The following is a 17,787-nucleotide window of genomic DNA, read 5'->3' as shown; positions in this document are numbered from 1 at the left end:
CTCAGGTCATGATCCCAGGGCTCAGGGTCCTGGGATCCAGCCCTGTGCTGGGTTCCCTGCTCAGTGGGAAGTTTGCTTCTCCCTCTCCTTCTGCCCAACCTGTTCCTGCTCTCTCTCTCGCTCTCTCTCTCTCTCTCTCAGATAAACAAAATCTTAAAAAAAAAAAAAAAAAAAGGAAGAAGAAGGGTAGGCCTGAAAGCAGGTAGGCACCGTGTGCCTTCTAAGCCTATCACAGGGCCTGCAAAGATGGAGTTAGCCTTTGTGAAAGGCCACAGTGGGGGCACGGTGTGTGGAGGGCAGGCTGAGTACAGAGAGGACACTGCGCTGCTAGGATCTAGAAGCCCCCTCCAAAAGGTTACTGTTTGCCCCCTTGCAAGCAGGAGCAACTGAAAGCCCAAGAGCAAAGAGCTGACTAAGGTACCTGTCTAGTTCTTCCTGCCATCAAAGGCACCTAGATCTGCTGTCCCACTGCAGTTCCCCCAGGGAACTAGAGTCCAAGTAATTGGGGTCCCAGTTCCACCAAGCATTCCCTTGTATAAACTTGGGCAAATCACTTGACTTCTTTGAACCTCACTGGGAGGTTAATGACCTTCCTTGCCGGATGGCTGTCATTCAAGCAGTTACAGCTCCGTAGTGAAACGGGCAGCACAGGGATCAGACTCAGGTGACATGCCAACTCTGCTATCTGCGAGCTGAACCTCTTGGATCCTCAGTTTTCCCAGCTGTAAAGTGGGCATTATCACATTTCCTTTGAGGTCATGGGATTCAAAAGGGGGGACTGCATGTAAAAAGATTAACATAGTGCTCGCACATAGTAAGCACACAACACCTGGTCTCTCATTTTCTATCCTTACTAATATTGATAGGATGATTGCCTGACACTTGGGACTCTACCAGAACTGTAAGCTCATTCCACACTGTTGCCTCACACATTCCCTAAGATCTTGGGCCAAACTCTGACTCCAGGCCCATGCAGTGCCCCCTCCCAGAGTTCCAGTGCCCATTTTGAGAAGGAAAGAACTGCCAAAGAAAATCCAGTGGCATGGTTTTCCTATCACAGAAGAATTAAAAAATGCAAAACACTTGCCGGAACACATCACTTTTTTTGCCCAGGGACTTCCTAAAAATCTGAGGGCCTTTCCACAGCTCTCCCGGCCCATGCTTGCCACCAGGATATTTCCCAGCAGACATGGCTGGTGCCCCAAGCCAGGCTCCGAGGAGCGGGCTGGGAAAGTCCCTGCCAGGCAGATGCGCCCAAGGCTGAGCTGTGCTCACCTACCCAGCCTCGCTGGCCTGCAGGGAATGTGGAGCAGGCTCTGGGCTGCGTCCAGACTTCTTTTTTTTTTTTTTTTTTTTAAAGATTTTAATTTATTTGACAGACAGAGATCACAAGTAGGGAGAGAGGCAGGCAGAGAGAGAGGAGGAAGCAGGCTCCCTGCTGAGCAGAGAGCCCGATGCAGGGCTCGATCCCAGGACCCTGGGATCATGACCTGAACCGAAGGCAGAGGCTTTAACCCACTGAGCCATCCAGGTGCCCCTGCATACAGACTTCTGAGGAAGAAGCCCTGTTCACCGCCAGAACAGGAGATGCAGGGTTCTCCCAGCACCCTGGCTGTCCGCCACCCTGCTCCTCTGCAGAGAGAAACTCCCATTCTTTACCATGGCTCCTGCCCCCTGTGGCTCTCCTGTTTGGGCAGAGCTGGGCCATGACCCAAAGCCCTCCCTGTGCCCTGGGGAAGGGAATCTAATCCTCGCAGTACAGAAGGATGGAGATGCTGGATGCACCCCTAGAGCTTCCTGAGAACAGAAGCTACTCAGATTCATCACCACGTGCTGGCAGCTGCTGGCACGGCTTCTAGTACACAACGGATGCTCCAAATTTGACAAACAGCTAAGCAACGGATCAGGTTCCTGAGCAACTATGGCATGGGGGTGGGTGGGGGACTGGGGACAAAAGAGATTAGCCCTCACTGAGTACCAGTGGCTCTATGTGCTCTATTAGCTCATTTAATTCTCATGCTAACCTACAAAGCAGATCTTCTTAGCCCCATGTTGCAGGCACTTTGGAGAACAGAAGCTCAGGAAGGCTAAATAAGTTGACCACTGGGACAGAAACCAGGTTTATCTGACTCCACTGCAGCCCCTGCCTCTCAGAAAAGGGGAATGTGGATCTCCAGGTTAGCAAGATGTCAGCCTCCAGACGGGCACGCATAGTGCTGCCCCACTGCTCCAGGCACGGGGACAGAGACAGACTGAATCACTGCTGACCGAGGCCCTGTGTCCTGATCAGGATGCCAGTCCACAGAGAAGATGAAGAACAAGGATAAAGGAAGTGGCATTGTTGGTGAGCTGGGGGTGGGAGAGCCAGAGGGCGTACCATGAGCATTATGGTGAGTCAGCACAAAAGGGCTTTGAACATGCAGGGCCATACAAGTGCAAAGCCCTAGTACTCCCTATTGTGTGTAGGTCAGGAAGACTCAATGCAGGAAGAGCCTCTGAAGTCCAGATCCAGGCAGGAAAGTAATGACAATAAAAATGAGAACTGCCGCTTTTAATTGCCTACACTGTCCAGACACTCTGCTAGTAATTGTATTAATTCTGCTAAATTACTGTAGTTAGTCCTCACAGTAAGTCTAAGAGGTGAGAGCTATGATCCCATTTTATAGATGGGAAAACCAAGCCTGGGCTACATTAACTGACCACACAGCTGGTGAATGGCACAGTCAGAATCTGCACTCATTGGGGTGCCTGGGTGGCTCAATTGGTTAAGTGACCGCCTTCAGCTCAGGTCATGATCCTGGAGTCCCAGGATCGAGTCCTACATAAGGCTCCCTGCTCGGCAGGAAGTCTGCTTCTCCTGCTGACTTTTCTCCTTTCTCTCTCTTTCAAATAAATAAATAAAATCTTTAAAAAAAAAAAAAAAAGAATCTGCACTCACATCTGACTGACTGTAGTGCCAGGTCTATTTCATAAGCCCCAAAGGCCACAGGTGCCAGGCAGCTTCCACAAATGAGGAAAGTGTGGTGGGCATGATGGGAAATGGTGGAAAGTATAGAAAGCTGGAGAGCTCACGCTAAAGGGGCAGTTGCTCCTCAGCTTCAACCAAGGCTTGCCACTTGAGAACACCCACCCAGCGTGGCCAGATCTTCTCATTTCAAGATCACCCAGTTGTAATTTCTACTTCTGGGTATAAGATCCAATATCTAAATGTTGCGGATTCATTTTTTAAAATCTTAGTCACTTGGCAGTCTAAACAAAGCCAGTCTGAAAAACAGATGGCCTGCAGGTCATCATTTTGCAGTCTCTGTACCACAGTATGAGGTGGTAGAGAGCACCCCGTCACGAGAGGCACTCAAGCACATTCTCTATAACTGATCTGAGGGCTGGTGAAGAAGGAGTTGCAGGGGGAGATGCTGAGGGTGGGCCCTTAAGGTTGCAATTCTGAGACTATATGAGCCATGAACTGGCAGAGTGGAAATGGGAGGGTGCCCCCAAGCCAGATAGGAAGGGAGCCGGGAACATCCCCTTCATCTTCTTGCACCCCCAACTCCAAAAGATGGCTCCCCATTGTCCCCTTAGCCTGGCATTCAGGGATGGTTCTGCCCTAAGCAACCACCGCCACGGCTCTAAGACTTCCAGGACACCTGCCCGGCCTTGCCTCTCCTCCTCTCCCGGCCACTTCTGCAAACTCTCATTCCCTACAGGACCGCAGAGGAGGGCTACCTGTCACTGGTGTCTTCCCCCCAGAGTCCGTAAACCCCTGATACTTCTTCCTCAAGCATTCACAGCACCCGACCAATACAGCACACAGAGCTCAATGCTAGGCATTCAGGACACCACCACAGACAAGACACAGGGTCCCTTCCGCATGCAACTCCAGTGAGACCACACCATCGCCCTGGCCTGGCTGTGCAGGAGATGTGCAGTGAACACTTGCTGAGTGGAAACAGATGTTGATGAAATGGAGATGACTCTGACCTCCAGCCCTCCTCTCCTCAAGCCCCTGCACCTCCTCTGCCCCACAAGCACCCCACCCTGTTGCATCTTCCTTAATATCTCTTGCAGGCATGGGAAGAGACGCGGTGGAAAACGGCCCTGGGAACCTATAAAGAGTGGTGTCTTTTTTTTTTTTTTTAAATGTTCTCACTCCCCCCCACACCCCCGCCAACCATGGCAAAGGCCCACTTCCAGACACACTCCTCATGAAATTGGAAGCTGGACTGGCCTCTGCTGTGGCAGGCAGCCCTGGGTTGGCTGCCAGGGCCTGGGGGTGGAGTACAAATAGCCCCATCCCCCCCTCAGGGAGACCAAGAGCCAAGAGCTCACCCCCCTGGGCACCCAGCCAGGTTACTTTCAAGCCAGGGCCTGAGCACAGGGACCCTAATCAACTAACAACCCCCACCCTTCCTTCTGCAAACACCCCCGTGGCCAGCCATGGGGCACGCCAACGGGCAGAGCTGATCTCCCTGACCTCCCTGCACGGCTCCGCATCGAAGGAGCTGGCCCAGCACCCTCACTGCAGCCAGCCTCAGGGGGTCACCTGAGAAGGGCTGTCAGCCGCCCTCAGGACCCGGGGAGCGGCATCAGATCAGAGGAGGGGGCTGACTCTGTGGGACTGCTGCCCTCACTTTCTCCAGTTCTCTGCTCGAATGCCACCCCTCCAGAAGCCTGCCCATTCCTCCTGCAATAACACACACAGCCCGCCACACCTTACAAAGCTTTCTCTTCCTTGACAGGAAATTTCTAGCATTTGATATAGTATGATATATCTGTTAATCGGAAATTCGCTAGAATGAATGTCCTCTGAGGACAGGGGCCTTTTGGGTCCATTTACCACTGTTTCCCAAGTTTCTATTCCTCATAGGTACTCCGTAATTGCTTGAGGAAGGAAGAAAGGAGGGAGAGAGAGAGAGAAGGAAGGAGGGAGGGAGTGAGGGAGGGAGGGAAAAAAAGAGGGTTTCTGGAGAGGGTAGCCCCCTTCTTTCCCCAGCTGGCATCTGTCCTTCAGACCTACCCCAGACTTTGGCCTTCCAAGAGAAATGACTATTGGCACCACTTTTTCAACTACAATGAAGCAGGGCCCTCTCTGTACTGGGCGGTACAGATGCGTGATCTCACTGACCCTATCAACAACTCTGGGGCTACATCACTGCTTTAACTCAGGCTTTCTCAAGCTTGGCACAAATGATATTTGGAGCCGGATAATTCTTCGTTCTGGGGCCGTCCTGTGCACCGTAGGAGGTTTAGCAGCGACCTGGCTCCTCCCGGCCAGATGCTAGTAGTACCTCTCCCTCAGGCTGTGACAAGCAAAAATATTCTCCAGACATTGCTAAGTGTCCCCAGGGGGCAAAGTCATCCCATTGGAGAACCTCTGTATTAACTCTGCAAATGAGGAAAAGTGCACGTCAGGGAACCCTGGTGTGCGACAAGGGCCACTGTCTCCCCCGGCAGGGAACGGCTCCTAGACAGACCCCGAGACCTCTCTGCTTGTGTCCCAGCTGAGGGCAGAGCGAGGCCTCTGACGTGCAAACAGAGCCTTCCCAGGCAGCCTGAAAAACACTTACTCACACTCTGGCTGTGCCCGGGAAACATCGTCAATGATAAATCATATCTCTTAATTATCTGTGATTTCTGAGGCCAGCCAAGATTTCCTCTTCATGACAAATATTTGAGATTCCTTTCCCCCTGGAAAGGAGAAGCAATACACAAGGAGAGTCCTGGGGCTGCTCTCCTCAGTGCAAGCCCACGAACATCTCTGGTCAGCCCTCACTGCCACCCAGGCCATCTAGGGCTGGGTTCTTGCCCGGGCATGCCTCTTCTCTCCATGCTTCCAAGAGTGACAACCCCAGGTTTCTGTTTTGGTTTGATTTTTGGATTTTATTTTCTCAGAAAGGTTTCTGAATTAGAGATGTTCACTCACTCAGATGTTTGAAATCACAGATGGGAGAAAATAAGACAGAAAATGAAAGGGCACGGGTCAGAGGTGAAAAGGGCAGAGTTCCAGTCAATTTGAACTTGCTACAGAAGTAACTCTACCCCTCTCAGACCCCTCTGCACTGCAAGGAGAGTGTCTAGGCTTCTCAATCTCCATAACGTTTAGCTCTTCATGCTTTGGGGTATCCACTCCCCCTGTTCCTCTCTAGGCCTAGGCATACTGAACTCATTTACTAGTTTTTAAACATGACTTTGCACATGTTATTTTCTTTACAGTCAAAGCTTTTCCTTCTTCTCTTCCTAGAAAACTCCTATTCATGCTCTAAAACCCAATGTAAATATCCCACCCTTCTCCCATCCCCTGCCCCAACCCAGGCCAAGTTCATCCCTCCCTCTCTAGGGTCCCTCAGCAGCTTGTATAGACATCAGTGTAACTTGGTTTATACTGCCTTAGAGGTATTCATGTAACAGAAGTCTGGAGGAAAGGCTGAGTCAGCAGCCAGAGCAACCAGAGATTATAGCAGAGAAAAGACATTCAGGCTATATTTCTTCACGGCCCTTGTACCCAGCATGCTTTTCCTTGGTCCATTAACATGTATGGCTTTCTTGTGTGGATCTTCTAGATGAACTTGCAAGGAAGTTTTCCAACACTCAAAGACCCTCACCTTACTTCATTCTAGATTCTGAAGCAGGTGACATGGGCACCACTTTCTCTGAGATCAGTCTGGGTTCTGGTCACAGTTGGGTTCCTTGGGTTCCACCGTCACGAAGCTAGGCTCATTGAAGGCTACTGATGATGGTCAATCCCTTTACTCTTGGTGTACAAAGGTAGAGGCAGCAGAGTGGAATGCCTTGTCTACCTTGCTACCTCAGCAGGAGGCCTCAAACGATAAATCCTCACCTCCCCCACAGAATAAATGCAAGCCTGGGTGGGACACAGCAGCACCCCTCTTCTGCTCTGGTCCTGGTGGACAAGGGAAGAGCAGGTCAAAAGCCTTGCCTCGGCTGCCTAGAATGAGCCTGCCTTTCAGTGAGGTCCTGAAATGTCACAGTCCACCTTGAGAGCTCCTCCCATGCCTCCCTGAACTCGTGGGACCAATGCTAACTGGCATACGAAGACCCCCTACAGAGCTTGACTTTCCAGGTCTGCGGTCCTCTCTGCTTCCCAAGCATGCAGCTAGCACGCTGGGGAGAGTGCAGAGAGAAGCACACTACTCTTTTATCTCCTGAAAGCCATGAGTTTATGAAACAGCAGATATATTTGGACTGGTGCCCCCAATATAGTCATTTGGATGGTGGCTCCAAGCCCCACTTGGGATTTGCCAGGCTGTTATGGCATAGAAAACCCAGAAACTTGTATTTGATGGTAGAGGACTAAACTAAGGGTGAGGGTTAAGTTACTTGGGAATGGATGGGAGTAGATGTTGAATGACATTAACTAACTAATTGAATTCAATGAAACTGAATGAAATAGGTACTGAAATTCAGAAGTTTGATCATAGTTTTTTAGGAAGAATTACAACCTCTGCAGCCAGAAGAGTGGCATGATTCTAACCTGGACTCAGACAGCCAGCCCCAGCCACAAGTGGAGGAGAGGTTGAAGGGCAGGTAGAGCCAGGACCCAAGGAACAAGATGGGGAAGAATTCCTCAAGACATGGACCAGTGCAGGAGCTGGAGAAATGGGGAGGAAGGGACTGCTTTGAAAAGCATGGAATCAATCAAATCACAGCACTTGGTAATTTATTAGATTGGCCGGTTGAAGAGTCATCAAGGCGGGGCCCTAGCTTTAGCGACTACTGGGTGGTGGTGCCATTAACAGAGGCAAGGACCAGAGCAGAAGGGGCTGACTGGGAGCCTAGAGAGATGGGAGGCAGGGGGAGGTAACAGGCTTTGGTGTGGATCTGCTGCGCCAGAGGTACCTGGGCAACATTCAGCTGAGTATGGATATGCGCACCTACACTTCAGGGCAGAAGTCAGGGCTGGAAATCCAGCATAGACATTGTTCAGTCGACAGAAAAAGATGCATCTGCTCAAGAAGAGTGGAGAGAGAAAAGAGGCTCCCTGGACCAGAGCCAGATTTGCAGCCTGTAAGGGAAAGTCAAGAGAAGAGCAATGTGTGCGACAAGAGAGAGCCCTCAGCAAGGTCAGAGAGAGCTAGACAGTGGGGCAATGGCCCTGGGAGGCCTAGGATTGCAGCAGCTAGCACAGCACCTGGCACCTTCTAGGTGCCTCGATACTGACAACCCTCTACCTGACGGCAGTAAGGAATGGCACCTGTGCCACTGGCACAGCAGTGAACACAATCCCTGGTCCCAAATCCCTGCTCCATCTCCCAGCTGCTGCCCTGCAGACTGTCAATTGCCGGCTGGGGAGTCCAGAGCACTAGCATCGCACAGCACAGAAGGTCTGGACTTCAAGTCAAAGGGCCAGAAGAAGAAAAAAAGCCTCCAAGGTCCCCTGGCTGCCAAACTATGATTACAAAACGACTTCAGATGATTTAACTGGAAATGAATCTAAAACATACTGACTGAATTTCTCTTGAACTACACATTAAATTTTTCATTTAACAACAACCAAAAAGGGGGACTCTGTTGAAAAACTGTAAAGAAGAAAAACAAGGTGGTAATTATGTGAGGGTCAAAGGGTATGGGAAGCCAGAAGCTGGTAGACAGAGAACACTGTCCACACTGGCCAAGTGCAAAGCAAGTGAGAGATTCTGCAAAGGACCGTGAATTTGTTCTCTCATCAGAGATGCAGCCCTCGTGAAAGGAGAGCCAGTGTGCGGTGACCCATGACTACTGAGGAGTATGGCAGCTTGGGGAAGAGGAAACCATATACACAAGGTGCATGTGTTGCGTGTGTGTGTATGAGTAACTGTTCAGGAAGGAGTATATGGATCACACACACAACACACACATAGGTACAGGAGCCATTGTCTCTTTATAGAGCTTATATATATATATATATAATTTTAAGGATTTGAAGAGTCATTCTATATATAAAGTTAAAATTTAATTTATAGGTAACATTTAAATTTTACATAGAGAATACTTCTTTCTTTCCCAAGCAGTTACTTGGAGGTGTGAGAGGGTGTGTGTGTATGTGTGTGTGTGTGTGTGTGTATACAGTATATATACATATATGTGTGTATATGAGAATATTATTCAAATATATGTGTGTATGCACATATATACAAATATAAATATGTATATTTGTATATGTTATATATACAAATAAAGTATTACTATTTCATATATGTTCTAAACATATATTCAGAAAGCATGTATTTAAATATGTATTTCCAAATATATATTTTTAAAATATAGTGTATGTGTGTGCATACACACACACACACACACACACACACACACACATTCTCAACAAAGCACAGAAGGCACAGAAACCTGTCTGAGAGCAGAGGGAACTAGATAAACCTCAGCCAGCTCCCAGTCTCTGCACCTGGGAGGTAGGGAAGAGTCAGGGATGGCTATTGGGATTTTAGGAGCTGTGCTTCCAGTGCCTCTGAACGCATCTAAGAAGCTGGCTCCATGCGGGGGGCTGAATTAGACCCATGGGGAGGGAGCCATTCATCAGGCAGAACAAGGAGCTCCTTCCCCAACAGACTCCAGCATCTTCACACCTGCATTCTTCGACGTCTGAATATTTTCAAACCACCTGGTATGTACAACTTCACACTTACTGGCTGAGAACTTCCAAAAAGGTGAAGAGAATCCCCCCAGCCTAAATAAAAAACAAAAATCACCTTTGCCAAAGAAAGATCACCAGCTCAGAACTCTGGTTTCAAGTTATGGAAAGCCCAGAGCTACAGCCCAGGCTTTTTAGTGGCAGCGGTGGGTGGTGGAGGTAGCTTATCTCATTTTTCCTCCCCAGTAAATTCCACAATCCTGCTCCGTTTTATTTTCTCTCCTCTCCTAACCAGCTGCTGTTAGGAAATAGTTTGGGGAAACACTTGTGTAAAACACAACAGCAGAAAATGGGTTAGCAGCCGGCCTGTTTTTCAGGAGAGGTATTTGGGCACCCTGGAACAGATGACTGTTGCGGGTACACACTCGGACTGCAGGGTTCCGGATGTCAGAATCGTGAGCGTTCAGAAATACGTACAACAACAACTGGACTCTCCATCCAGAACGCCTGGCCCTGTCAACACTGCAGAATGTTGGCAAAGAGAAGGCAGACATTCAGTCGCAGGCCTTTCCCTGAGCTGCGGTGGGCCCAGGCAAGCTACAACGCAACTAAGGACTGGAAATTCCTTGACTCGACCCAAATAAACTACAGTCTTGTATGCACGTCTCTGCTGAGAACAACTTTCTTTGAGGAGAGCCCTGTCAGCGAAGGGGTCTGGGAATCTTCTCCACAGTTTCAATAAGGATGGATGTTAAGCTCTGCCAGCAATCTGTTCTTCCAGTTGCCATTCTTCCAGCACAAGGCAAGAATTAACCCTTGATGTCGCGTAGAAAGTGAGGTAATCCACTGCTGCCATCCAGAGCCCTGACTCAGGAGCCAGACTGTATCAGCTCAAAACTCAGCTCTAAAACTTGTTATGGGATTGTGGACAAGTGACTTAACTCTCTATGCCTCAGTTGCCCCACCTGTAAAATGGGCGCAATAATGGTAACTGAATCGTAATTACATATGATAAACAAGGACCTGCCTAATGCACAGTGAGTTCTCAGTAGATGTTAGGTGTCATTTTTGTTGCTTGTTATTGTTGTTGGTTTCAGCTCACCAAAATAAAGCAGGATAAATCTGCTTTGCTTAACTTGGCACTAGTAAAAATTTACTAAGAACTGTGTACAGGAACCTTTTCTACTGAGTGCCACAGGGGTATTTCTAAACCACGAAGACTCCACCTGAAATCACATAATTCTCACTGCATCTACTTACTAATCCCCTGATTGATTTATCCCTCCATTTCTGCGACACTAGCGCTGAGCTGTGTAATTTGAATAGAACACGGTCCCCACTGTTAACAGGATCCACACTCTAGTTAAGGAGATAAATGTGGACAGAATGGTGTTACAAGGCAGAGCCACCCACATTCTAAATAAGAGGGACTAGGATGCCTGGGTGGCTCAGTCAGTTAAGTCCCTGCCTTTAACTGAGGTCATGATCCCAGGGTCCTGGGATCGAGTCCCGCATCCGGCTCCTTGCTCATCAGGGAACCTGCTTCTCCCTCTGCCTGCTGCTCCCCCTGGTTGTGTGCTCGCTCTCTCTCTCTCTCTCTGATAAATGAATAAATAAAATCTTATTTTTTTCAGCGTAACAGTATTCATTGTTTTTGCACCACACCCAGTGCTCCATGTAATCCATGCCCTCTCCAATACCCACCACCTGGTTCCCCCAACCTCCCACCCCCCGCTGCTTCAAAACCCTCAGATTGTTTTTCAGAGTCCATAGTCTCTCATGGTTCACCTCCCCTTCCAATTTCCCTCAACTCCCTTCTCCTCTTCATCTCCCCTTGTCCTCCATGCTATTTGTTATGCTCCACAAATAATGAAACCATATGATAACTGACTCTCTCTGCTTGACTTATTTCACTCAGCATAATCTCTTCCAGTCCCGTCCATGTTGCTACAAAAGTTGGGTATTCATCCTTTCTGATGGAGGCATAATACTCCATAGTGTATATGGACCACATCTTCCTTATCCATTTGCCCGTTGAAGGGCATCTTGGTTCTTTCCACAGTTTGGCAACCGTGGCCATTGCTGCTATAAACACTGTGGTACAAATGGCCCTTCTTTCCCCTACCTCTGTATCTTTGGGGTAAATACCCAGTAGTGCAATTGCAGGGTCATAGGGAAGCTCTATTCTTAATTTCTTGAGGAATCTCCACACTGTTTTCCAAAGTGGCTGCACCAACTTGCATTCCCACCAACAGTGTAAGAGGGTTCCCCTTTCTCCACATCCTCTCCAACACATGTTGTTTCCTGTCTTGCTAATTTTGGCCATTCTAACTGGTGTAAGGTGGTATCTCAATGTGGTTTTAATTTGAATCTCCCTGATGGCTAGTGATGATGAACATTTTTTCATGTGTCTGATAGCCATTTGTATGTCTTCATTGGAGAAGTGTCTGTTCATATCTTCTGCCCATTTTTTTTATATGATTGTCTGTTTTGTGTGTGTTGAGTTTCAGGAGTTCTTTATAGATCCTGGATATCAACCTTTTGTCTGTACTGTCATTTGCAAATATCTTCTCCCATTCCGTGGGTTGCCTCTTTGTTTTGCTGACTATTCCCTTTGCTGTGCAGAAGCTTTTGATCTTGATGAAGTCCCAAAAGTTCATCTTCGCTTTTGTTTCCTTTGCCTCTGGAGACATATCTTGAAAGAAGGTGCTGTGGCTGATATCGAAAAGGTTACTGCCTATGTTCTCCTCTAGGATTCTGATGGATTCCTGTCTCACGTTGAGGTCTTTTATCCATTTTGAGTTTATCTTCGTGTATAGTGTAAGAGAATGGTCGAGTTTCATTCTTCTGCAAGAGATAAAGGAACTGTACTCGAGGAACTACAGAACACTCATGAAAGAAATTGAAGAAGACACAAAAAGATGGAAGACCATTCCATGCTCTTGGATCGGAAGAATAAACATTGTTAAAATGTCTATACTGCCTAGAGCAATCTATACTTTTAATGCCATTCCGATCAAAATTCCACCAGTATTTTTCAAAGAGCTGGAGCAAATAATCCTAAAATTTATATGGAATCAGAACAGACCCCGAATCGCTAAGGAAACGTTGAAAAACAAAAATAAAACTGGGGGCATCACGTTACCTGATTTCAAGCTTTACTACAAAGCTGTGATCACCAAGACAGCATGGTACTGGCATAAAAACAGACACATAGACCAGTGGAACAGAGTAGAGAGCCCAGATATGGACCCTCAACTCTATGGTCAAATAATCTTTGACAAAACAGGAAAAAATATAGAGTGGAAAAAAGACAGTCTCTTCAATAAAATCATTTAAAAAAAATTAAGAGGTGGGGCACCTGGGTGGCTCAGTCAGTTAAGCGGCTGCCTTCAGCTCAGGTCGTGGTCCCAGGGTCCTGGGATCAAGTCCCACATCAGGCTCTCTGCTCAATGGAGAGCCTGCTTCTCCTTCTCCCTCTCCCTCTGCCTGCTGCTCTGCCTGCTTGTGCTATCTCTCTTTCAAATAAATAAATAAATAAAAATAATCTTTTTAAAAAATAAATAAGTAAATAAAATTAAAAGAATAAGAGGAACCATACATGACAGAAGGAGGAATGGGGAGTTCCAGCTTAAGGAATCTGGGAAGCCTTCATGGTGAGGTAGCACTGAGTTTAGGCTTAAGGACGAATAGGATGCCAGTAATTCTAGAGGAAAAGCACTCTCTGCAGGGAAAGAGGGAAGAACAGAGGTTCACAGGCATCAGAGAGCCTCACAAGCTTAGCAGAGAGCAAGTGGTCAGCGTACATGGACCATGGGGCTTGTCACAAGCTGCATGATTGCTGAGGCCAAAGACTGAAACAGGGGCCAGAGGACGGAAGAGCCGGATGTTCTGCTCAAGGGGTGGCAGCCTGACATGAGGTCAAAAGGGCAGAACTCTGGGTCAACCCGATTCCTGCTTGTCACTTTGGGCTCCACTCAGACATCACCTGTCACAGAGCACCTCCCCAACACCTCCCCCCACCCTCAGGCCTTTTCTCCTTTAGCACTCCCGGAATTCAGGTGGACCCATCCATCACTTTGTCTTCTCTGCTAGATTGGGCTCTCCTCGAAGGCGGGACCGACACCAGTCTTGTCCATATTTGTACCCCCAGCACTAACATACGGCTGCCACTCAGAGAATAAACGTGTGCATGGAGGAGAGGGTGAAAGAAACAATCGATCAAGCAACAAGGGAAGATAATAATTCTGAATTATCAAGGAGAGCCCTGTTGGGAAGCAGCAGCACTGGCCTGGGGTAATTTCCTTGAACGATACTATCTGCGTAGCAGAAAGTCCCAGGCAGAGAAACAACTAAGCACATCACCGAGTCCGTCTTCATCGTGAAGATATGCATCAGGGCTGAGGGCTAAGGATCGCCAGGGTGAGCTGCTACTCTTTTGGCCTGAGATCCATGGAGCTACAGGTCAATGTGGACCATGTCAGAGTAACAGGTGTATTGATGCGGTAACATAGTTACCATGGAAATGGGCCATCAGGAAACTTGCTTAAGCATGACCCATAGCAAGTTGCCTCTTAACTTTGTTTTTAAAACACAGTCTTTCAGCAAGTAGGGACCCAAAACAGAATGAGAAGGGAAAGAAATGCTGATTAGAATCCCCTGATAATCCATGTACTGTGCTAAATCTTTTATATACAGTCTTGGAAGCAAAGTAGTAGCGTCTCTCTTTTAGGGTTCCTAAGGCTCAGAGACGGCAAGCAACTCATCCAAAGCCACACAGCTAGCAAGAGTTAAGGGTGGGAGCTGAACCCAGGTCTGCTGACACCAAAGCTCTGGCTTTCAAATCACACTGTCCTTCTTGTCTCTCATATTATCATGGGGTCACTCCAACTCCAACCGTAAGGCATCTATTTCTCAATGGAAATCTTAGACTGCTTTTTTCATTATCATTTGGCAATTGCACACAGTTCTTCAGGGAAATTGGGGAACCCAGGATGAAAATCCTGCCCACGGATTATCTTAAATTACTTGCAATTCCTTGAAGAATGCCTGGTACTGCCAACAACTCCGGTCTGGTTTCCAGCAGTGGCCGGGCCTTGTTCAGCCAGGAGGCTCTGAGAATCAATTAGCTGTGGTCTCCCTGACGGCTGATGCCAACAGATGCTATGAGTCACAAGTTACCATCTGTCCATGACACTCAGCTTTATGGGGGCCTCCAGAGCTCCCCAGCCTGAAGAATCAGCCCCAGCTGATTTGCTGCCATAGCAAATTCTAGGCACCAATGGAATGCTGGCCTTCCAGTGGGAAAACCTTGGCAGGCTTTGGGGTCCAGGGTGTGCTCAACTATAGAGTGGAAGACAAACGGGATACATTGCTCTTCTGGAGACTAAAGGCATGGCCACCCCCAAAAGATGCTAAACGCAGAGGAAAGGGGGGGAATGTACAGGCTGCTCAGAGGAAAGAGTTAGCAAGAAAAACAGCTCCGACATCACTTGGGAGAGCAGGGAAATGGAGACTCTGCACCCTGACCATTCCGCACCACACCTGAGTAGGAAGGACACTGGATCTGAGACCGGGGACTGGATTTAGCCCCTGGCCTCACCACTTAAAAGGCGGACTATGTAAGCGATCACATACTTTCACTGTACCTCAGTGTCGGCATCTCTGACAGGGGAATGGGGCCAGGTTAACCCAGAGTTCTACTAAGAATTAAACAAGATAATAATGCAAAACACCTAGCATGGAGCTTGGCAACTTACAGGCACACAGTAAATACAAGTGCCATACATACCTCACCTCTTCCTCTGTAGTGCAATTACATCACTTTTATCAAGTGTTTTCTTCTGATTCAGATTTCGCATCAGATCTTCTACTTGAAATAAAATCCTAAACCAAACACACACCCATTAAGAGGTACTCCTTTTGCACAGGTTGTGATCTTTTTTGCAGGCAACAGTGAAAGGCCCACTGGCCTATGAACACCCTTTCAGAAAACAATTCCAGCTGTGGTCACACACACCAGTTTGCTCATTCTCCTGCTCCTGACTCTTAATCTGGCTTCTCTCTAGGAAGTAACATCTGCCTCCACCTGACTTCCTTGTTGCTTTATGTGCAACCACAGAAAACACTGTCAATGCCAAAGCATTCTAGCTCTTTCCCAGGATCATGACACAAAGAAAAGGATTTCTTCCAAACTCAAGGGTCATCTCATAACTGATGAGTCAACAGGATCGACATTCCTCTGATTTATACTGTACTGTCAGGATGTCTGTGCTTGTATGTATGTATATAAACTTGATAGAAACAGTTCTCCAACCACCTTGCACTTCTGTAGGTCAAACAAATCATTTTAGGGTTCCCCACATTTGGCCAAGATGAGCAGGAATCCCCTCAAGAGACTTCTAAAATGTTTTCAGTTTGCTCACGTTAAGGATGTTAATTGTCATCAAAAAGTAGAATTTCTTATGGGGATTTCAGTTGTCAAGGACATCATCTAATGAGAGTGAAAAAATTTTGAACCAAAGTAGGTATTAGACAATATTGTTGATTTGGTTTTCTCTGACTGATATGAGGACTTTTGAGTGGGAAACCATGGTGCTGACAGAGATAGTTTTAAGCCTTTCAGCTATAAGATACTCTTGGACAGAGTGTGCATAACTTTGGCTCAAGAGTTAATCCTCTGGGAAATCTGGCTAAATCTAACTGCCTTATCATAGCTACCTTCATTCCTACCTCTAACTACCCCACATCCTAAACACATTTACTAATCTGCCATGGCCATCCATGCTCCTCAGACTGATACTTGTGGCCCTTCTTAGTCTGGCCCCAGCCTTCCTCTTCAGTCTCATTGCCAATTTTTCCTCCCTCCCTGGACCCTATTCTGTAGATACATGAACTAATCAGGTTAGAACAACTTCTGAAACAAACGACCCCAAAATCTCAGTGATCTAACCAATGGATTATTTTCTAGTCTCTATATCAAAGTCCAATGGGTAGGTGACTGGGTCCATGTTTCCCACACTCATTCAAGAACCCTGGCTCTAACCATCTTATTGTTCTATTATTATCCTCTTGGTCCTTGGAGTTCTCTTCATTAAGCCATTGGAATAGGAAACAAAGAATGTGGGAGACTGTGCACATTTCACCAGTCAAAACTTAGTCACAGGGTCCTGCCTAACTCCAAAGGAGGCTGGGAAGTATAGTCTACCCTGTGTGTCTAAGAGGAAAGGGACGGGGCGGGGGTGCACACACACATCATCCCTGTCACACACACTAAGTAGTTTGGTATTGCCAAGCATCTCTGTTTCCTGTCTGTAATTTGCAAGCACTGTACCCATGGCCTCATCCCTCCATTTGTCCACCCGTGATCCAGGTCAATACCACTTTTCAGTGTGAGAACTCTTATTCATCCTTCTCTAGAAGGTCACAGTATCCTACTCCTTGGGTGGTCTACTGTTTCCTCCTCTGCCCCTGTCATCATCACTCACACCACCACCGGCCATCTCTGTGGTACACTACTGTTGATGACCCTGAACTCTGTAAAGACAGGGACCATGCCTATTCACATCTGCACCCCCAGGCCCCAGCACTGTGCCTGAGGCATGCAGGGCATTCTGTATATGTTAGCTAAATTGCAGAAAGAGACCAAAAGACATGGTTTGCCAGCACTGCATGAAATGGAGTCCACAATGATGGATCCTCCATTCTGACACATATTCAGAATAACCTCAAAGAATGATGTTTTTAATGAAGGCTTCTGAAAAAGTGTCTTGAAAAAGAAGTGGGAGAACCAAGCATCATGAGACTGGGCAAAGTATGCTGTGAGAGGCCACTGGCTGGAGTGCCCAAAGCATAATCTTGAGCAAATGGCTGAAGGTTCCCAAGAATCTGAGGAGATCAGCAGTACCCAATGGGAAGACGTAAAGCCACCAACTGGAAGATGACAGGAGGAACTACTTCTGTGAAAAACTGTGAGAGAGCTTCCCCCAACACACACACACACACACATACACAAGAATTAATTAAGAAGAAGGATATTGCGGCATCTCCTATGAGCATGAAGATATGAATCTTGGTGGGATTCAAACTCAGGTGGGAGGGAAAGAGCACAATGTACTTTATACAATTCAACTTAATGTTGATCTCCTGAGCTCTTTCCTGCCAGAATGGAAGAAATTCAATCTCACCTTTCTTTAAGATCCCTTCAT

This window comes from Lontra canadensis, unplaced genomic scaffold, assembly GCF_010015895.1.
Source record: "Lontra canadensis isolate GAN:19392208 unplaced genomic scaffold, GSC_riverotter_1.0 scaffold19, whole genome shotgun sequence".
Lineage (NCBI taxonomy): Eukaryota > Metazoa > Chordata > Mammalia > Carnivora > Mustelidae > Lontra > Lontra canadensis.
This window is presented reverse-complemented; position numbering follows the sequence as displayed.